A 23,272-nucleotide genomic window follows, 5' to 3' on the forward strand; every position below is an offset into this window, starting at 1 on the left:
CATCTTAGGGCATGGACCCAAAAACAGATCAGAGAATTCACAACATCAGACACACCCCCACAAGTATATCAGGGCGTTCACATCCTGGGACATATACCAACAAAGAGATAACAGACCTCACAACCTGAACATGTAGCCACAAACAGATCAGGTACTTCATGCTATGTGCTATAAAGCATCAAACAGATCAGGGAGCTGAAATCATGGGGTATGCACCAACAAACAGATTAGAGGCCTCACAACTTGCACATGAACCCAAAGTGACCATAGACTTCGAACTCTGCAACACATACCCACAAAAGGATCAGAAACTTCATACATAACAAACTGATCAGAAAGTTCATTTCCTGGGATATATTCCACAAACACTATAGAGACCATACACACCTGAAACATACACAGATCAGAGATCTGAATCCTGCAATATACAGCCACAATCAAGTCACAGACCTTACAGGCTATGAAAACACTACAAACAGATCATACACTTGACATCTGATAACAGACCTGCAAATAGATCAGAGAGCTCATATGCTGGGACATTTACTAGCAAACAGATCAGAGGCCTCACATACAGGAGATACAAACCTAACATCCTGGTACATATATAACCAAACAAATCAGAAACCTTATATCATAGGAAATAATCCCAAACAGATGAGAGACCTAACAACCTATATAACATAATCTACAAATATCTCAAAGACCTCACATAGTGGGATGTACTACCAAAAATCATCTCAGAGATGTCACATGCTAGGACATGCACACACAAACATCTCAGGGGCCACAGATTCTGGGACACATACCCTCAAACATTCAGAAACCTCTCAATACAGTTCATACACCTGTGCATGGATCAGAGACTTCCACCATCAGACTCACAAACAGACATGGAATTCACACCCTTGAATTTGCACCAACAGATAGATATTGCCACTGTAACAAATCATAATCTTAGTGTTATAAAACAACAGAAATGTAATAGCTTACCTTTCTGCAGGTGAGAAGCCAAAAATGGGTTTCAAAGAGCTAAAATCAAGGTGTCGGCAGAGCTATGTTGCTCCTGGAAGCTCTAGGGGAGAATCTGTTCCCTTGCCTTTTCCGGGTTCTAGAGCTGCTTGTATTCCTTGGTTTGTGGTCCCTTCCTCCATCCTCAAAGTCAGCAGCATTTCAGCTTCAAATCTTTCTCTGATGTCTGCTTCTGGATCATCTCCCCCATTGCAAGATGATTGCTTAATCACATCTGCAAAGGACTTTTTAACATGTTAAGGTCACATATTGACACATTCTAGAGATTAGGACATGGACATCTTTCAGGGACCTTCATTCCACCAACCCAATATATATATCCACTAAGCAATTAAAAATATCACTTCTTGAGGTATTCACACATAAGCAGCTCAAAGACCCCACATCCTGTGTCATACAATTCCAAAGAGATCAGAGACATCCCACCCTCACACATACATTCAAAAAAGAAGTAAGACACATGTTCTGTGTCAAATGCCCACAAATAGGGCAGGGACCTCACACACTGGGACATATAATCACAAACAGAAGACACTCACATCCTTGACAAACACACATGAAGAGATTAGAAACTTAAATACTGTGAAATAAAGACAAGAGCAGAATGGAGAACTCATCTAAGAAATTTCCCCACAGGCCGGGCGCAGTGGTTTACACATATAATCTTAGCACTCTGGGAGGATGAGGTGGGAGGATCCCTCCAGGTCAGGAGTTCAAGACCAGCCTGAGCAAGAGCAAGACTCTACCTGTAGTCCCAGTTAACCAGGAGGCTGAGGCAGAAGGATTGCTTAGAGCCCAGGAGTTGGAGGTTGTAGTGAGCTACAATGATGCCACTGTACTCTACCCAGGGCAACAGAGTAAGACTCTGTCTCAACAGCAACAAAAAACCCCACAAAAAACCAAAAAACAAGGCAACTGAACACTCCTCCTCACAACCCTCCACCCTTTCAAAAAAAAAAAAAAATTCCCCCACAAACAGATGAGAGACTGTAATTCCTGCAATACATACAAACAGATCAGAGATCTCACACCCCAAGACAATCACAAAACAGATCAGAAATCTCAAGTCCTGCAACCTACACCCACAATCAAATAAGTGATCTCACATTCCAGGAAAAACAGTTAGAGACTGACATCTTTGGAATATACCCACAAATAATTCAGAGACTTCATATCCTGGGATATAGACCCATAAAAATATCAGAGACACCAAGCTATGCATAATATATCCACAATGAGCTGCAAACCTCACAGTTGGATATATACACTTAAACACAACAGAGGCCCTTATCCGAAATGCTTGAGACCAGAAGTGTTTGGGATTTGGGGTTCTTTTTTCTTTTTGGATTTTGGAATATTTGCATTCTGGTTGAATATCCTAAATCTGAAATCTGAAATGCTCCAATAAGCATTTCCTTTGAGCATTCTGTTGGCGCTCAAAAGTTTTGGATTTTGAAGCATTTTAGATTTTGGATTTTCAGATTTGGGGTGCTTAACTTATATATGGATTCCCAGATGAATCACAGACCTCATATTTCAGAAATACCCATGATCTTAGGTCCTGTATTAAACAAAAATAAAAACAAAAAAAAGAAAAAAAGAAATACCCATGAAACATCAGAGACCTAATGACCTAAACAGAACTTACAAATACCTCAGAGATCTCACATACTGGAACATACACCCCAAATCAGCCAAGAGATCTCACATCCTAGGACATGTACACACCAACAGATCATATCCTGAGGTGTACACCCACAAAAAACTCAGAGACAACAAATTTATGGACACACTCTCGAACAAGTCAGAGACCTCCCACCCTGGTTCATACACCCACACACAGATAGAGACCTTTCACATTAGACACATACTCACAAACAGATCGGGGATTCACATCCTGGGATGTTCACCAACAACCAAATAGAGACATCATGACCTGGGACACTATGTTCATTTCTTATCATTGTTGTAACAAATTACCACAATCTTAGTGCTGTGATACACAAATTTATTCATTATATTACATTTGTGTAGGGTAGAAACCTGAAAATGGGTCTTACAGTACTCAAGTCAGGTGTCAACAGAGCTGTCTTCCTTCTGGAGACTTTAGGGAAGAATGTGTTCCCTTGCCTTTTCCAGGTTCTAGAGCTGCCTGCAGCCCTTCATCCCTTACTCCTTCCTTTACCTTCAAAGCAGATAGCGTTTCATTTTCAAATCTCTCTCTGATCTCTGCCTCTGTTGACACATCTCCTCTGACTCTGCTTCCATCATCACATCTCCTTGCCTCATTCAGGGCTCCCTGGTCCCATCTCTTTCAATGGACCTCTTTGGAGGATGCTTTATTCAGCCGACCACAGACAAATGTGCACAAACAATTAGCGATTTCACGTCCTAGGATATATTCCCATGAATGGTGCCAAGACTTCACAAGCTGGGACACATACCCCAAAATACTTCTATCATCATACTGCTATCTCTGACTTGGCTTGTGTCATTATATTGTATTCAGTGACAACAATCCTGTCCCTCTCATTTATGGACCCTTGTGATGATATTGGACCCACCTAGAAAATCCAGGAAAATTTCCCCATCCCAAGATGCTTAATTTAATCACACCTGCAAAGACTCTTTAAACATGTAATGTCATATAAAGTTTCCAAAGACTAGAACATGGGAATCTTTTTTTTTTTTTTTTTTTGAGACAGAGTCTCGCTTTGTTGCCCAGGCTAGAGTGAGTGCCGTGGCGTCAGCCTAGCTCACAGCAACCTCAAACTCCTGGGCTCGAGTGATCCTTCTGCCTCAGCCTCCCGGGTAGCTGGGACTACAGGCATGCGCCACCATGCCCGGCTATTTTTTTTTTATATATATATATATCAGTTGGCCAATTAATTTCTTTCTATTTATAGTAGAGACGGGGTCTCGCTCTTGCTCAGGCTGGTTTTGAACTCCTGACCTTGAGCAATCCGCCCGCCGCGGCCTCCCAAGAGCTAGGATTACAGGCGTGAGCCACAGCGCCCGGCCTAGAACATGGGAATCTTAAGGAGCCTTAAGTCAGCACAACAGAGACATACATGCACAGAGACTTCACATCACAAAACACATACCTCCACAAAGCTCAGAGACCTAAAGTCCTGGCACATACACTGCAAACAGCTCACATCTCTCATCCTGTGTTACACATCTAGAAAGTGATCAGAGACTTCCTATCTTTAGACATACATCTTAGGAGAGCAGACTCACACGTGTTCTGGGACATACACCCACAAACAGGTCTGGGATCTCACATATTAGGAGATCCCACAAACAGAACAGACCTCACATCCTTGACAAGCAAACAAAAGAGATGTTTTTAAAAACTCACATATTGCGATATATGTACACAAACAGATCAGAGACATCATCTGAGAAATACAACCAAAATGGATTAGAGACCTCAAATCCTACAGCAAGAACCTACAACGTATTAGAGATCTCACATCCTATGGAATACACTCAGAATAATTAAAGATACTTGACATCTTGGGGTATACACCCACAAGAAGATGAGAGAGGGCCTAGGACATATACCTGCAAACAGATCAGAGGCCTTGACCCTGAGATGTACACCCACAAAGAGCTCAGATACCTCATACCCTGGATATACACACCTTAACAAATAATAAACTTTGCCACCTGTTATATATACAAGTATACAAATCAGAAATCTCATATTCTTGCAAGTGATGCCAAAAGCATCACAGATCTAACAATCTGGGGCATACATCCATGAACAGCTCAGAAAACTCATGCCAGGCATACACATCCACAAATAGCTCTGAGACATCATATCCTAGGACATGTATTCAGAAACAGGTCACAGAACTCACATACTGAGAAAACACCCTCAAACATGTCAGTGTCCCCTCAACCTGGTTCATCTACCAGAAAACAGATCAGAATCTTCACATCATTAGGCACATACCCACAGAAAGGATCAGGGAGTTCCCATACACCTCGACATAGAGATTAGAGACCTCCCAACCTAGACCACAAAGAGACCACAGAGCCCTCAAACCCTGCAACATACACCCACAAAGAGATCAGAGACCTCACACTCTGAGACATATGCCAACGAACAGATCAGGGAGCTCACATCATGGGATATACTCCAAAACACATCAGAGACCATATACAATCAGAGATCCCAAATGCTGTAACATACATGCACAAGCACATGAGAAACCAGACATGCAAAGGATCCAGAAATAGATCATAGACCTAATATCTTGTAAGATACACCCACAAAGAGATAATAGAGCTCATATCCAGGGACATGTACCCACAAAGAGACCAGAGGATTTAGACCAAGGGGCATACATTCACAATGAGCACTTTGAAACCCCAAACCCTAGACATTCACAACTAAAGAGCTTAGGTTATATACACCCAATACATACACATAAACATGTGAGAGCCCTCAAAGCCTGGTATGTATATCCATGAAGAACTCAGATCTTGCAGAATATACCACAAACAGATCAGAGACCTCACATACTGGAAAATAAACTCAGAAATGAAGCAGAGCCTTCTCAAATTATGACATATACCACCCAAAAGAGATGAGGGAGCTTATACTCTTTGGAATAGACCTGCCAAAAGATAGGGGCCTCACATCATGGAACATACACACTTGCACAGGTGAGAGATCTCACATTTGGAAACACACTGAGGAATAGATTAGATACTCCATATCATGGGACATATACCCTTGAAAAGATCAGAGACATCACATTATGGGACATATACCTACAAACAGATCGATGATATCAAACTCTAAGAATCCACAAACTGATCAGAGACCTCACACCCAGGGACATAATACCACAGATAGATCAAAGATGTTACATTTTTCACATGCACCGATGAAAAAAGACCTCACATAACAGGACACACAATGACAGCCACAGACCTCACATCCTGGGACACACAATGAGAAAAAGATCATAAACCTTATATCCTGGTAAATAAACCCCCAGACATATCAGAGACCTTACACTAGGAGACACACATCCAAAAAGACCTCATAGGCCGGGCGTCGTGGCTCACACCTGTAATCCTAGCACTCTGGGAGGCCAAGGTGGGAGGAATGCTTGAGCTCAGGAGTTTGAGACCAGCCTGAGCACGAGTGAGACCCCATCGCCACTATAAATAGAAAGAAAGTAGTCAAACAACTAAAAATAGAAAAAATTAGCCAGGCATGGTGGCATGTGCCTGCAGTCCCAGCTACCCAGGAGGCTGAGGCAGGAGGATTGCTTTAGCCCAGGAGTTTGAGGTTGCTGTGAGCTAGGCTGACCCCACAGCACTCTAGCCCGGGAAACAGAGTGAGACTCTGTCTCAAAAAAACAAACAAACAAACAACAACAACAACAAAAACACACAAAGACCTCATAGACCTCACACATGGAGATACACACCCATAAACAGATAAAGAGACCTCATAGCCAGATTTATACAATCACAAGCCTATCAGAGGACTTCCATTCTTGGCATATACTCATGAAAGATAACCCACATACTGGTAATTACGGTGACAAGCACATCACAGACCTCAAATCCTGGGACATATATGCACAAACATATCGGTGACCTCACACTGTGGAACATACATCCACAAACATGTCAAAGATCTCCCATTTGGAAAATACATCCACAAACAGATCAGAGACCTCAACCTCAAATCCTGAGACATTCTTTGGAGTTTGGAGTTGCGCTGAGATGTGTGAGTGCTGCCTCAACCTATTATGAGCAGTGCCCTTAGGCAAAGTCAGCTCCTCGGAGCTTTGGTTTCTTCTTGTTTGTGAGGATTAAATGTGAGGAATAAATTGTGTTGGGCATTAGCAAGAAGCTTTGGCTAATTTTATTTTTACTGTAATGCATATGAAGACATGTTTCAAATGATCATTCTTAGCAGCGTTTGGGGAAAAATCAAGAATCTATTTACCTCTAACTGGGTTAAGAGAACAAGCTCTGGAGCAAGAGAGTGTTGGGTCATTTACTAGCTGAGTGATCTTGACCTCTCTGAGCCTCAGTTTCCTTATCTATAAAATGAGAGTAATAACAGTACCTACTTCAGAACATTTTTAGAATTAAATTACCTAATAATATATTCACATTGCTTTGAGGGGCACTGGCACAGAAGAGGCACTCAAGCCACATTCATTGGGTGTCAGGCAGGTGAGGGGGGAGGAGGGGATGGGTAAATTCACACCTAAGGGGAGTGTTTGTACCCCTGTAATATTCTGAAATTAAAATAAATAAATAATAGGAAAAAAGGGTAGCAAATGAAAAACAAAATAAGAATCCTGAGACATATACCCATAAACAGATCAGAGAATGTCTGGGGACATACTTACATATACCTAAAATTCTAGGACATACAGCCACAAACATAACACAGTCATCACATCTGGGGATTATAACCATAAAGAAGATGAAAGACCTCAAATTCTCCGTATATTCATGAACAGATTAGAGATCTTATATACAGAGACATATGTGGACAAACACATCAGAGACTTCTTACTTCAAGACATACACCCAGAAATAAATCAGAGACCTCATACCGTGGAAAATACACTCACAAATTGACTTTGACATACACCAGTGAAGATAGGCACATATTAGTATACAGCAACAAATGGACCAGAGACTTCACATCATGGGAAATATACCACCAAAGAGATCAGACACATCATATGTCTGCATATATACTGACAAGGAGCTCAGAGGCTTCACACCATGGGACAAACACACCCAAAGAGAGGAGAGACCAACATCCTAGCTCATATAGCCACAAATGGACTTGAGAACTCACTCTGAGAAATTTACCCCCATACAGATCAGAGACCTCATACCCTGGGACATATAACCGCAAAAATATCAGAGACCTCATACCCTTGACATACACCCATGAAGAGATACCTCACGTACTGGAACATATATAGGGATAGATAGATATGAGACCTCACATTCTGGGACATATACTCACAAATCGATCATAGATTGCATATTCTGGGATATACACCCACTAAGAAAGAGCTCAGGGAACTCACATCCTGGGAAATATACCCACAAACATTTTAGGGACCTCACACCTAGAGACATATACCCACAGCCATGACAGAGATCTCACACCTTGGGACATATACCCTTGGAAACAATAGTCCTTGTATTCTGCAATACCCATATAACCTACAGATAAGAGTACTCATATCCCTAGAAAATACAATTTAAAAAACTCAGAAATATAACATTCAGGGAAATATAACCTGAAAGAATTCAGAGACCTCCCACCATTGGCACTATACCCACAAAGAGATCAGAGATCTAATATCCAGGGACATAAAACTAAAAACAGATCAGAGACCTCATACCCTGGGACATATTCTCACAAGCAGATCAGAAACCTTACAACATTGGACATATGCCCACGAACAGAGCAGAAACCTCACATACATACCCAAACAGATCATAGAACTCACACCTTGGAATATATACCCACAAAGAAATAAGAAAGCTCTCATTCTAGGAACTATAGACTCAAATAGATCAGAGATCTCACAACCTTGGACACACACACTCAAAGAATTCAGATACCTCACACCCTGGTACATATACCCATGAACAGATACCTCATACACTGTGATATACAGCTATAAACATGTCAGGCACAACCACAAACAGCTCAGGAACCTTACATCCTGGGACATATATTGGTAAACAGTTCAGAGAACTGATTCCCTCTCCCTTCAAACTGAGAAATATCAATATCTGGACATAGACTCTCAAACACATTAGAAATTTCATATCCAAGGACTAAGTGGCCCAAACAACTCTAACACCTAGTGTCTTGGATGCAGGCTCCAGTCACCTTGGTGATGTCTCCTCCTGGGATTTAAAAATCTATACACCTCAAAGAGTAAACAACACCAGTATACAGTCCTCCAAAGAGTTCATGGATGTGAAACCTAAGACACAGACTCCCAAACACCCCAGTGACCTCACACTCAGAATACAGTCTGCCAGAAAGCTCAGAGAATTCAAATTCTGGAGCCAAGTAGAAAGTATCTTAGAGACATCATACCCTAGCATTAAGGATCCCAAACATAGATTTCAGTTTCTTGAGCAAAAAAAAAAAAAAAAAAAAAAAGGATCCCAAACAGTTACGATCACATTCTGAACATGCACAGAAAAACAACCCAGAATCCCTACACTGTGGGACATAGGTCTCCAAATAGTTCAGAGATCTAAAATCCTAGAGAGAGGGAAACCAAAAAAAAACAGAGACCTAAAAATGTGAAATACAGAATGCCCCCAAAATCCAGACATCATAGCATGGATATAGGCCATGAAAAGTCTCAGAAGTCTTGAACCCTGGACAGATCCTCAAATTGCTCAGAAACAACATTTATGAGTTATTTATTGCTGTGTAACAAATTACCTCCAAATTTACTGGCTTAACACAATAGTAAACATTAATTATCTCACACAGTTTCTGCAAGTCAGGAATTCAGGAGCAACTTAGCTGGGTGGCTCTGGCTTTGGGTTTCTCAGGCTGCCATCATCTGAAGGTTTGACTGGGGCCAGATGCTCCACTTCCAAGCTGGATTACTCCCATGACTGGCACGGTAGTACTGGCTTTAGCTGGGGTGCCTCGATTCTGCAGTGTGTGTATCTCTTCGAGAGACTCCTTGAGTGTCTCCATGACATGGTGGCTGGCTTCCACTAGAGTAAGAGATCCAAGGAAAAGCACAGCAGAAGCCACAGTGCCTTTTAAATTTCCCCGTAAATAAGCACTGCTTTGCTGCATCCCAAAAATTTGGTAAAGTTTATTTCCCTTCCCTTCCCTTCCCTTCTTCCCTTCCCTTCCCTTCCCTTCCCTTCTTCCCTTCCCTTCTTCCCTTCCCTTCCCTTCCCTTCCCTTCCCTTCCCTTCCCTTCCCTTCCCTTCCCTTCCCTTCCCTTCCCTTCCCTTCCCTTCCCTTTTCTTTCGTGTCTCTCTCTCTCTCTCTCTCTCTCTCTTTCTTTCTTTTTTGAGACAGAGTCTTGCTCTGTTGCCCGGGCTAGAGTGCCATGGCATCAGCCTAGCTCACAGCAACCTCAAACTCCTGGCTCAAGCAATCCTGCTGCCTCAGCCTCCCAAGTAGCTGGGACTACAGGCATGCGCCACCATGCCTGGCTAATTTTTTCTATATATATTTTAGTTGGCCAATTAATTTCTTTCTATTTATTGTAGACATGGGGTCTCGCTCTTGCTCAGGCTGGTTTCAAACTCCTGACCCTGAGTGATCCACCTGCCTCAGCCACCCAGAGTGCTTAGATTACAGGTGTGAGCCACTACACCTGGCCTATTTTCATTTTCATTTAGTCCAAATTTTTTTATTTCTCTTGAGACTTCAAGCCACTGAGGCCCTATACTCTCTCCCAAAGCCTTTCTCTGGAGCTCATATCCTACCTCTTACATATATACCCACAAAAAAATAAGAAAGCTCTTATACTGGGAACTATAGACTAGTTCTCACATTAATGTATAAACCTGTTGCTCTTATAACCAGATCTATAATTTTCAGAAGGGGAACAATGTTTTTTTTCATTGTGTATCCTTGCCTCATGTTATGTATGTTCTCAAGAGAACAGCTGAAGTAAAACTGTGGGTTTCCTAGAGATGGAGACACAATTCTGGGGAGTGTTTACTCTTTCTTGAACACAACATACATTTATATTAAACGACATATGCAGATTACTACTACATTCCAACTGAGACAGTCTCAGGCCCACACTGGCCTCTGGTCAGCAATGGCAATTACCCGGGTCGCTTGCTTCCCTTCCCCCGCCCTGCCTTCAGAAAGGGTGTGTGACTAGGGGGAAGGGTTGAAATCAGGGCATAGGTGAGTGGAATGTGCGCTGTCCTGATTCTGACCAGTCTTGTAAAAACCTCAGCAGGTCAAGTTAAGGTTTAGAGGGATGATCCAAAATGCTAAATTTTCCTACCATCCAACCAAGACTTGGGGGTTCTAGGCTTTGACAGAGGGTCTACCAGGCTCCCAAACTCACTTGTGCTGGGTTATCGTAGGCCTGAGGAGAGATGGACTCCAACAACCATCTGAGCAACGTCCATCCTGAGAAACAGGAGTCCCCACTCCATGGCTGGTATTGGGAGACACAGAACAAACATCTCCCTATGACACAATCTGCAAAAACAGTGTCAAGGGAGACTGTGACCTCCAGAACAGAGGGCGACACAGTGGTTGTGAAGGAAGGAGGTCACTTGTACTTCATGGTCTATACAAAGAAGCCAGGAATGCTGTGAACCCCAATCCTAAAATGGAGGTGTTCATAGCCAATCATGTGACTCCTGCTTCTCACTGCCTTTCTGAACTGACCTATGTCCCAGGTGGGGTGGGGCATGGCGGGGGAATGTTACACGTACCTCATGTCTGGATTTTGGTTCATGATGAAGTCACTCCTTCCTGATACAGAAACCCCAAAGAGCATAGAGCTTTCAAACCTTGGGACAGAAACCCTAAGACAGCCCGGAGACCTCACACTCTGAGTCAAAGATCCAAACACCTTTCAGAGAACACAACCCTCAGGCAAACACTCCCAAATTGCTTAAACACATCATATTCCAGACCAGTGGTTCTGAACCAGGGGGAATTTTGTCCCCCAAGCAACATCTGGCAATATTTGGGGACATTTTGGCTGTCACAACAATGTGTGAGGGAGTGCTACTGGCATCCAGTGGGCTGAAGCCAGGGATGCTGTTTGCCAGTGCCCTTTAGCCAAAGACCCCCCTACCAGGAACATACCTGTAGTTGAACAAGTTGGGATTATTACTCATTGCAGTGAAGAAGGCACTCCACAGGGAACCATGGGACATCTCAGTAAGGGACTGTTAGAAAGAAACAAGGATAGCATTTCAGCTTTGGCTGAGTGGTTTGGGAGAGCATCCAAGGAAGTGAGGGCTCATTCTAGATTGGATGTTGTTAGAAAATGGGGGAAATTTTATGCTTGGGTATCTCCATAAATCTTATCTATGGGGAGGGCAGGATAGAGTGAGGCTGAAGCTGTAATTGATAATTAGCAGGCACTCATTTTAACCAAGAGAAGGGGGATGTTTGGTATCTTATGGTTAAGACAGCAGACCTTATTTTTGGCTGTGTTTAGACAACATTATAAAGTAGCTTTGTGATCCTTGTGTAGTTCACGAGCATGGTAATTGGGTTTTCATGCTCACAAATGAGATGTGTCTCCCTCAAACCTGGATGTGACACTGGCACATTACCTGCCTGACATGAAAAAATTGTTTTAAATTTAAAAATTAAGTGGCTTTGTTTTGTCCCGTTTTATCATGGCCTCAGACTAACCTTATCTGTGGCTGGTATTCTGTGAGATTATGTCTGATAGGAGAATTACATGGCCTAGCGGTGGGTGCCAGGTCCACTTCTGGATGTCAGGGGCTGCTCTCTTCTTCCCCCCTTCCTTTTTCTCTCTTGCTAAACATCTGTCATGGGTGGAATTGCAACCTGCCCCCAAATTCATATGTTGAAGTCTTAACCTCCGGTACCTCAAAATGTGACCTTACTTGGAAATAGGGTTGTTGCAGATGTAATTAGTTAAAGTAGAATGAGGTCATGCTGAAGTAGGGTGGACCCCTAATCCAATTATGGCCAGTATCTTTATGAAAAGGGGAAATTAGGACGGACACACACACATACACACAGGGAGAATGCAATGTAACGATGAAGGCAGAAGGCCAGGCATGGTGGCTCACACCTGTAATCCTAGCACTCTGGGAGGCTGAGGCAGGAGGATTACTTGAGATCAGGGGTTCGGACCAGCCTGAGCAAGAGCAAGATGCCATCTCTACTAAAAATTAGAAAATATTAGCTAGGCAACTAAAAATAGAAAAAATTAACTAGGCGTGGTGGCATGTGTCTGTAGTCCCAGCTACTCAGGAGGCTGAGGCAGGAGGATCACTCGAGCCCAGGAGTTGGAGGTTGCTGTGAGCAAGGCTGATGTCACAGCATCACAGCACTGTAGCCTGGGCAACAGAGCAAAACTCTGTCAAAAAAAAAGACGAAGGCAGAGATCTGGGTAGTGCAGCAAAAGCCAAAGGACACCAAAGATTGCCAGTAAACCCCCAGTAGCTAGGAAAGAGGCATGGAACAGATTTTCCTTCTCAGCCTGCTAAAGGAACCAACCCTGTCAACACCTCTCAGACTTCTAGCCTCCAGAACTGTGAGACAATACATTTCTGTTGTTTATCCAGATTGTGGTACTTTGTTATGACAGCAGCCCTAGTAAACTAATACCATTCCTACAAGGCACAGAACAGCCCTCCAGGACAAAGAATTTTCCAGTCCAAAATGTCAATGGTCCCGAGGTTCAGTAACACTGCCCTAGATACAGGACCTTAAAGTATTTAGTGACATCATAATTTCTGATACAGGCCAATAAACACTAGCTTAGAGTGCACCCAGCTTTGAACACAGTCCTCCCAAAGTGCTCAAGATACCTCACACCCTCAACACAAAAGCCTGTACGGGCCGGAGAAGACAAGCCCTGAACAGACCTCTACTATAGGTCAAAGACATCACACTCTAGGACAAAGATCACCAAGAAAATGAAATACCTAGCTAGCATCTAAAAACATACACCAAACAATCAGAGACATCACATCATGGGACACAAAACCCAAGTGAGCGCTGAGTCCAAAGAACTCAGATATTTCACACCCTGGACAAAGATACCAAGCAGTTCAACAACAGCTCATGAACAACAGCATAGTTCATTTCCTGGTTTTAAAAACTGTACTCTGGTCATGTGAGTTGTTAACATCAGGGGAAGCTGGGTGAAGGGTATACAACAACTCTGTACTACTTTTGTAATCATTTTTTAAATGATTTTAAAATTTAAAAAATTTAAAAAAGGAAAAATGATCAGAAGACATAAAAGGGAGTTAATAAAACTTAAATACATCTTGCCAACAAGCACGGAAAACAATGTTAAGCTCCTCCAGCAGTCAGAGAAATGCCAATAAAAGAAAAATGGAATTCAATTTTTTTTTTTTTTGAGACAGAGTCTCATTTTGTTGCCCAGGCTAACGTGAGTGCCATGGCATCAGCCTAGCTCACAGCAACCTCAAACTCCTGGGCTCAAGCAATCCTCCTGCCTCAGCCTCCCGAGTAGCTGGGACTACAGGCATGCGCCGCCATGCCTGGCTAATTTTTTTCTATATATATTAGTTGGCCAATTAATTTCTTTCTATTTATAGTAGAGATGGGGTCTCACTCTTGCTCAGGCTGGTTTCGAACTCCTGACCTCAAGCAATCCGCCCGCCTTGGCCTCCCAGAGTGCTAGGATTACAGGCATGAGCCACCGTGCCCAGCCTGGAATTCAATTTTAAGAGGAAAAAAAATCCCTGTACATCCGAAGACAAAGATCCATGAACAGCTTAGACACTTCACACCCTGGCACAGAAACCGTAAACATCTCAAATATCTAAACCCCTAAGGCACAGATTTCCAACCAGCAGAGAGACTTCACAGCCTGTACATAGATGTTATACCCATGGTGGTGCATGCCTGTAGTCCCAGCTACTCGGGAGGCTGAGGCAAGAGGATCGTTTGAGCCCAGGAGTTTGAGGTTGCTGTGAGCTAGGCTGATGCCACTGCATTCTACCCAAGGGTGACAGAGTGAGACTCTAATAACAACAAAAAAAGTAAATAAAATAAAATAAAAGAAAAGAAATATAATTTTTAAAGAAATATAAATATAAAAAAAGAAAACCCCATCATTAAAAGTGTACTTTTTTGAATTGTGTCGTCCTCCTCAAAAATTCTCCTTTTAGCCGGGCGCGGTGGCTCGCGCCTGTAATCCTAGCTCTCTGGGAGGCCGAGGCGGGCGGATTGCTCAAGGTCAGGAGTTCGAAACTAGCCTGAGCAAGAGCGAGACCCCGTCTCTACTATAAAGAAATTAATTGGCCAACTAATATATATATGTACAAAAAAAAATTAGCCGGGCATGGTGGCGCATGCCTGTAGTCCCAGCTACTTGGGAGGCTGAGGCAGAAGGATTGCTTGAGCCAGGAGATTGAGGTTGCTGTGAGCTAGGCTGACGCCATGGCACTCACTCTAGCCTAGGCAACAAAGCTAGACTCTGTCTCAAAAAAAAAAAAAAACAAAAAAAAAAAAAAAAAATTCTCCTTTTAATTGCCACAGGCACCTCACCATCCCAGAGCATGAAACCATACCTCTCTCTCTCTTTTTTTTTCTGAGACAGACTCTGACTCTGTCACCCTGGGTAGAGTGCAGTGGCATCATTATAGCTCACAGCAACCTCAAACTCCTGGGCTCGAGCCATCCTCCTGCCTCAGCCTCCCAGACTGCTAGGATAACAGGCGTGAGCCATCGTGCCCAGCTAATTTTTTAATTTTTTTTGTAGAGATGGGGGTCTCCTTATGTTGCCCAGGCAGGTCTGGAACTCCTGATCTCAAGCAATCCTCCCTAGTCGGCCTCCCAGACTGTTAGGATTACAGACGTGAGCGCGGAATATGCTCCCGGCCCCATGCCTCTCTTTAGTCATTTATGGCCCATCCCCTCACCCTACTTCTAAACACACACACACACGCACAAGTACATGCGCGCGCGCGCACGCACACACACACACACACACACACACACACACACACACACGAAGCCTCCAAGTCATCCTCTCCCAGCGGGAGAGGGGCTGGCCAGGAGGAGGATTATGAGATTGCCTTGAACTTTATCTGCTGGACACAGACCTTAAAGACAGTTGCCAGGGATCCTGGAGAAAGTTTTTCTCAGTGCTGTTGTGAACGGTGAGTCCTGAAATCAATATAATAGTATGCAATAAGTATTATTTTTTTAAAAAAGAGTAAGTAGAATAGAATGGAAATGATTACCCGACACACTCTGTATACTCTTGAGTACAAGCCAATAATTCCAGCTTCTTTTAGAGATGCGCAAGTTGAAGTTCCTAAACGGGATTCGAACCTATGGTCTCCGTGAGCCGAAGTCCTGCCTCAGCAACCCTGAACGCCAACCCAGGAGCCACAGCGCCTGCACTGAACCGGCAGCCAATGAGAGCACACAGCCGGAGGACCCGGCTCGTAACCTCCACGTGATTCCGGAAAAACCTCTGTACCCTGGAAGAGCTTGTATAGGCAAGTTTGCAGTAACCAACCAGAGCTCAGGGAGGGACTTGATCCCGCCCTATTTAACTCGTCCTTGAGCCAATCACCGTTCCGTGGCCTTCCACCCCACCCTATCCCAGTAGTTGATTCGAATCTTAGCGCCGACGCGGGCGGGACCAGATAGAAGATCATGGCGGTGGCTGCTACAGATAGGTGGAGGCTTTAGGCTGAAGGTGGGGTACGCCTGGGGCTGGGGTTGATCAAGGCAGAGCCATTCTCTTCTTCCGGTAGGGTAGAGGCCAATTAACTAGCGGAATGAGAAGACCTTTCGTGTTTCCACAGACATAATGGATAAATGACTCCTCCCCTGTGGTATCTTCCAGAGTGGACTGTTCCATCTCTGCAACACGCAGTGGTCTCTCCCAAAGCCTGTCTAGTCATTAACTCTTCATTCCCACCCATCACGCTCTTCTTGTGTATATGATCTAGGAAGGACTTTTCATGTCAATGTAGCGTAAATCAATCTTCCGTTCACTCCAAAACAACTAAATAGACTCTTTCATGTCTTCCTCCCACTCACGTTCCATCTCCCACACGTCCAGCAATGGACAGTCCTAGCCCCATAACCTGATGATCTCGTTGAGAGCAAAGAGCTGGCCGTGTAACCCCTTGCTGTCAAGCGCCGGCCCATAACGGGCGTTCATTCCCTGGAGGCCACTGATGGAAGTGTGCATTTGTCAAAATAGAAAACTGACACTCCTCCCTACTGGAATGTCAGCACCACTACGGTAGGGATATGTGAATTTCTAGTTCCCTGGTGTCTCCCCATGCCTAAAACTGCACTGCACATAGTAGGTGCTCAAAAGGCTATTTGTTGAATATGACTCCTTTGGCCTGGCCATTCCACTTCTAAGTATTTGTTCTAAAGAAATATAGGACAAATTATGGTGGGAAACTAAACAAACAAACAAAAAAAGAAATAAAAAATAGAAATGTTTAAAAAATGAAAAAAATAATCACACACGTGTACAGGTTTGTGTGCACAAGAATGGGAGGAACAAACAACTAGGGGGGAAAGGGGGAAATGAATAAAGGTAAACCATAGAGTACCAGTTGGCTGTGGAACAGAGTGAAACCTCATCACTGGAAGCCAACCCCATATGGCTAAGGGACTTCACATCATTGGGCACAGCAGAAAAGAGATCAGAGATATCACACCATGGGACACAGAGTTCAAAACAGTTCAGGAAGCTCACACTGTGAACACAGACCACAAAACAGCCTAGAGACCCTCACACTCTGGCTAAAAAAAACTGGCAAAAAGCTCAGAGAACTCACATAATGGAACATAGATTCCCAGTCATCTCATAGACATCCTCTGTTCACAAACTCCTACTAACATCTCAGAGATCTTTCATACTCTGGGACAGAGGCCAAAACACCTCGGGGAACTTCCACACTGGGAAACAAATCCCAAACAGCTCACACCCTGGACACAGACTTCAAAACAGCTCAGAAACCTCTCGCCACCTGGGATATAGATAATCTGGGCAAAGACCACATGTTCTTGACAGAGACCACAAAACAATTCAGAGGCCTGGACACAAACAGAATGAAGGTGATGCACCTGTACTGTCTAGAGGGACCACTTAAAGGACATGCTGTTAATGGAGGAAAAGCAAGTGGGGAAAAAATGCTCAAAGACCTCATAATGTGAGAACCAGCCCTGCAAAGTGTTGAGATCTTGCACTCAGAGTCCAAACTTTGTGACACAAATCATAAACACTTCTACAACACCCTCAGCAACACAGCCATTTAAAAACTCAGAGATCTTACATCCTGGAAGAAAGGTTCTAAAACAGCTCAGGGACTTAGCACTCTGTTAACAAAGGTCTCCAAACATCTCAGACACCCCAAAACCTGTGATAGTGTTCACAACAACATAGCGACCACATATCTTGGATACACACCTCAAAACATTTCAGAAACCTCACAAGCTGGCACAAAGACCCATAAATAGATCAAAGACTTCAGACCTTAGAAACAAACCCCAAATAGCCTATGAGACTCCATACTCAGGAAACACCTCAAAGGTGTCACACCATGGCATAGCACTCATGAAAATACCTCAAAGACCTCAGACTCTGGAACTACACCCTGAAATAAATCAAACACCTCACGCTTGTGACTGAGACGCACACAAATGTCAAAGACCTCACATATGGGAACACATGCCAAACAGCTCAAAGATCTCATGTGATGGGACTTAGACCCACAATAGCTGTGACATCTCACACCCTTGACAGAGACTCATAACAAAGTTCAGAAACCTTCAAGCCTGGAACCATATCCCAGAAGAGTTCCAAAACTTCACATGTTGGGGGGAAAGACATCCCAGCAGCTCAGAAAACTTGCATTGAGACAAAAAGAAACACAAACACCTCAGCAATATCATTCTGTGGTACCAGACTCAAAAACCACAGTGACCTCACACTCTGGGACAGAACATAAGACAATTTTGAGGCCTCCTGCACTGGACATAGACATCATAGCTGGGACACTGACCCAGAAACACTGCAGGGAACTTCCACCCTGACACACACTGTCCCAAAGAGCTCAGAGATCTCACACTTTGTACACAACTGTACTCAGGCCTTAAAATTTGGACACAGACCTCTTCTCCTGCCCCAACCCAGCCTCACATACCTTGTGAGAACAGAGAAACCCCAAAATCCAGAGATCTCATATCCTTCACACAAACCCCTATTACCTCAGAGAACTTCAAACCTCGACACACCCCAAGCAGCTCAGACAACTCTTACCCTGGTATGCATACCCCAACAACTCCCCCTGGGGCAAGTACCTCAGTTATTATTATTTTTTGAGACAGGGTCTCACTATGTTGCCCAGGCTGGTCATGAACTCCTGGTCTCAAATGATCTTCCTGCCTTAGCCTCCCAAATAGCTGGGATTCTAGCCCTCAGCGATCTTATCTCCTGAGATTCGGCCAACCAAAACAGCTCAGTAGCGTGACACTCTGGGGACAAGACCCCAAGCAGCTCAGAGATCTCATGCTCTGGAACTGAAATCTATAAACAGGCAGCAATCTCACATGCTTTCACTCGGATGACTCAATAGCCCAGAGGCCTTTGGAAACAGAACAGTTGTCAGAGACCTCACATCTGGAAACATATCCCAAATGGCTTAGAATTCTCATCCTGCAACACAGAACCCAAAACAGCTCAAAGACTTCACATCCTGGATCTCCAAATCTCAGAAAGCTCACATACTATTACCCAGGCCCGAAAACAGCTCAGGGAACTTACATCCTTGAACACAGGCCATAAAACAATTCAGAGACCTCATGTCATGAACACAGATGCCCATGAGCTCAGAGACCTCATGTGCTGGGGTTCAGATCCCCAAAAAATCCAGGGGCTATCACATTATGGGGTACAGGCCCCAGGAAAAGTCCTCACAGCCTGGACACAGTCACCAGTTACCCAAAGAGTTCAGACACTCTCTCACACCTTGGACACAGACCACAAACCATTCAGAAACCTTCTAGCAGGTTCCTAAATGGCTCAAAAACTTCACAGAAACCAATTAGCAAAGAAAACTCCAATTTGAGACACAAACCCAACCAAACTCTAAGACCTGATACCCAAGGAAAAGACCACTAATAGGTCAGAGGCAGCATGCCAAAAATATGAGAAACCATAAAAAATATAAGACCTCACACCTTGGAACATACCTCAAATGACGCAAGGATTTCACGGCATGGAACACAGACCCTAAGAGAACTCAGACAATTCACACCCTCAGACAGCTCAGATTCCCACACAGCTTAGAGACCTCACTCCCTGCACACAGACTCGAAAACAATAATCATCACACCAAAAACAAACATAACACAGAGAAACTCAGAGACTTTACATGTTAGGACACAGAACCATCTCAGAGACATTGCACTATGGAACACAGACCCCAAGGGTGTCCTGACTTCTTGCACCCAGGGACCTAGTAATTCACAAAATACACCTTGCCACAGAGACACCTCCCCACCCAAATACCTCAGAAACCTCACACTCTGGACACAGACCCCAAAACTGAACCTCACACTCTAGGACAAAAATCTCACACATGGTTCAAAGACCTCAAACTCTTGGAAAAGAATGCAAAAAATTCCAGAGAACATACCACAGACACACATCGCCAAAAGAGCTCAGACACTACACACTATGAGGCACAGAGCTGGTGAGTGTTCCGTGGCCTCACAGCCTGATACACATACTCCCCAAAATGTCAGAGACTCCAGCCCTGGGAAACAGACTCCAAACACTTCAGTGATCTCATTCCCTGGGACAGGAACCACAAGACATCTCAAAAGACGTCATGCCCTGATTACAGACTTCCACAGTTCAGAGTTCACACCCCAGAAACAGATTCCCAAAGAGCTCAGAAACCTTACACTGTGGCACACAAATCCACAAATATCCCAGAGACCTCACACCCTGATACACAGCCCCCTCAAATAGTCCAGAGACCTCAAATTCTATGACACAGACTGATAAACAGGCCAGATAACTCATAGCCTGGATAAACGGCCCCTATTAATCAGAGACATCAGCCCTGGAATTGAGACCTTCCAAAAGGAATAGAGACATCATGCCAACAAACATACCCCAAATGGTCAGGGACTTCACACCTTGCAAGACAGATGCCAAAGAGTTCTGGGAATTTACATCCTAAGATCCAGACACATATCACACCCTGGGACTGAGACCCCCAAAGAGCAGACACTTCTCACCTGGAAATACACCCCAAACATCCCAGAGACCTCATGTCATGGGACACAGAAAGCAACCCACTAGACACACACACACACACAGTTCAGGGTTCTCCAACTCTTTGTCACAGGTGCCCAAATATCTAAAAGAAGTCCTAATTCAGATACAAACCCCCAAAAGAACTGAGAGACCACATTTTCTGGGAATGATCTTCAAACAGCATAAGGATCTCCCACCTAGAACCACAACACCCAACACAGCACAGAGACAGGACAATATGAAATACACAGAATCCTCTGGGAGGCCTAGGAGGGAGGATCGCTCAAGGTCAGGAGTTTGAAACCAGCCTGAGCAAGAGCAAGACCCCATCTCTACTAAAAAATAGAAATAAATTAATTGGCCAACTAAAAATATGTAGAAAAAAATAGCCAGGCATGGTGGCACATGGCTGTAGTCCCAGCTACTTGGGAGGCTGAGACAGAAAGACTGCTTGAGCCCAGGAGTTTGAGGTTGCTGTGAGCTAGGCTGATGCCACGGCACTCCAGCCAGGGCAACAGAGTGAGACTCTGCCTCAAAAATAAATAAATAAATAAATAAATAAATAAATAAATAAAAATTAAAAAAAGAAATACACAGCATCTTTCCCAAATAAGCTAAGAGAACTCACTCCAAAGAGCACAAGACCCCAAACTGTAAAGAATTCATACCATGGCCAGGCGCGGTGGCTCACACCTGTAATCCTAGCACTCTAGGAGGCTGAGGCCGGCGGATTGCTCCAGTTCAGAAGTTCGAAACCAGCCTGAGCAAGAGTGAGACCCCATCTCTACTATAAATAGAAAGAAATTAATTGGCCAACTAATATATATAGAAAAAATTAGCTGGGCCTGGTGGCGCATGCCTGTAGTCCCAGCTACTTGGGAGGCTGAGGCAGGAGGATCGCTTGAGCCCAGGAGTTTGAGGTTGCTGTGAGCTAGGCTGACGCCATGGCACTCACTCTAGCCTGGGCAACAAAGCGAGACTCTGTTTCAAAAAAAAAAAAAAAAAAGAATTCATACCATGCTCTGCCCCAAATACCAAACTGCCAAATACCTAAATACCTCCGAGTGCCAGACAAGGTGGAATACTCTCACTTGAGTCTATCTAGTCTCCTCATTACAACTAAAAACTCTGGACAAAAATTATAAAAGCAACTACTTCTGGGAACTCCGTACTATCTCTGCAACTTTTCTGTTGATCTAAAGTTATTCCAAAATAAACATTTTTTTTTTTTTAGAAAAGTAACTACCTGAGGAATCTGAAAATGTAACAAAAGCAGGTGGGTAGGGAAGAGGTATTAAAACTTGAGGAAGCAACCTGCATGGGGGCCAGTCTCTCTGTTTTGTTTTCTCTCACAGCTTAGATGAGGATGGGCCCTAGTTGTGAAGCCATGCAACAGCAGTGTGGGAGGCAAAAACTTTGGTAGAAACTTCTGGCCAGAGAAATTTGGAAAAGGGGCTCCTAAACAGCTGGGCTTGGTGGCTCACTCCTGTAATCCTAGCACCATGGGAGGCTGAGGTGGGCAGATCCTTTGAGCTCAGGAGTTCAAGAACAGCCTGAGCAAGAGTGAGATCCCGTCTCTACTAAAAGTAGAAAGAAATTATCTGGACAACTAAAAATATATATAGAAAAAAAATTAGCCCAGCATGGTGGTGCATGCCTGTAGTCCCAGCTACCCGGGAGGCTGAGGCAGGAGAATCACTCAAGCCCAGGATGGGATCAATATAGCAAAATGGATAGACAATGACAGAGGAATGGATCAGTGAACTTGAAGATAGATCAATAAAAATTATCTAATTTAGGTCGGGTGCGGTGGTTCACACCTGTAATCCTAGCACTCTGGGAGGCTGAGGCAGGAGGATAGCTCAAGGTCAGGAGTTCGAAACCAGCCTGAAGCAAGAGCAAGACCCCCGTCTCTACTAAAAATAGAAAGAAATTAATTGGCCAACTAAATATATATATAGAAAATTATCCGGGCATGGTAGCACATGCCTGTAGTCCCAGCTACTCGGGAGGCTGAGGCAGGAGGATCACAAGCCCAGGAGTTTTGAGGTTGCTGTGAGCTAGGCTGACGCCATGTCACTCTAGCCCTGGCAACAGAGTGAGACTTAGTCTCAAAAAAATTATCTAATTTGAAGAACAAAGAGAAAAATATGAGCAGAACCTCAGGGACTTGTGGGAAAATATCAAAATGTCTAATATACATGCCATTAAGA

General features: G+C 43.9%; 1 long non-coding RNA gene and 1 other non-coding gene across 4 annotated transcripts in view; one reads left to right on the forward strand and one right to left on the reverse strand.

The window, feature by feature from the left end:
* LOC105856405 (uncharacterized) overlaps positions 1–16,139 on the reverse strand; it is a 28,328-nt gene extending 12,189 nt beyond the window's left edge. The window contains exons 1-5 of one of the 3 annotated variants that reach the window (XR_001147111.3): positions 16,009–16,139; positions 15,859–15,922; positions 11,879–11,961; positions 11,124–11,216; positions 994–9,795 (exon numbers count right to left, since the gene is read on the reverse strand). This is a non-coding gene — a long non-coding RNA (uncharacterized LOC105856405). Of the gene's footprint in view, positions 1–993; positions 9,796–11,123; positions 11,217–11,878; positions 11,962–15,858; positions 15,923–15,999 lie in introns of all 3 variants that reach the window. The other 2 variants (XR_012916040.1, XR_001147110.3) reach the window with 2 other exon arrangements.
* On the forward strand, positions 12,261–12,364 carry LOC142866151 (small nucleolar RNA U13). Its single transcript, XR_012916210.1, has one exon. It is a non-coding gene; the product is annotated as a small nucleolar RNA U13 (small nucleolar RNA).
* Positions 16,140–23,272: the final 7,133 nt, after the last annotated feature.

Source organism: Microcebus murinus, chromosome X, assembly GCF_040939455.1.
Source record: "Microcebus murinus isolate Inina chromosome X, M.murinus_Inina_mat1.0, whole genome shotgun sequence".
Classification (NCBI taxonomy): Eukaryota; Metazoa; Chordata; class Mammalia; order Primates; family Cheirogaleidae; genus Microcebus; species Microcebus murinus.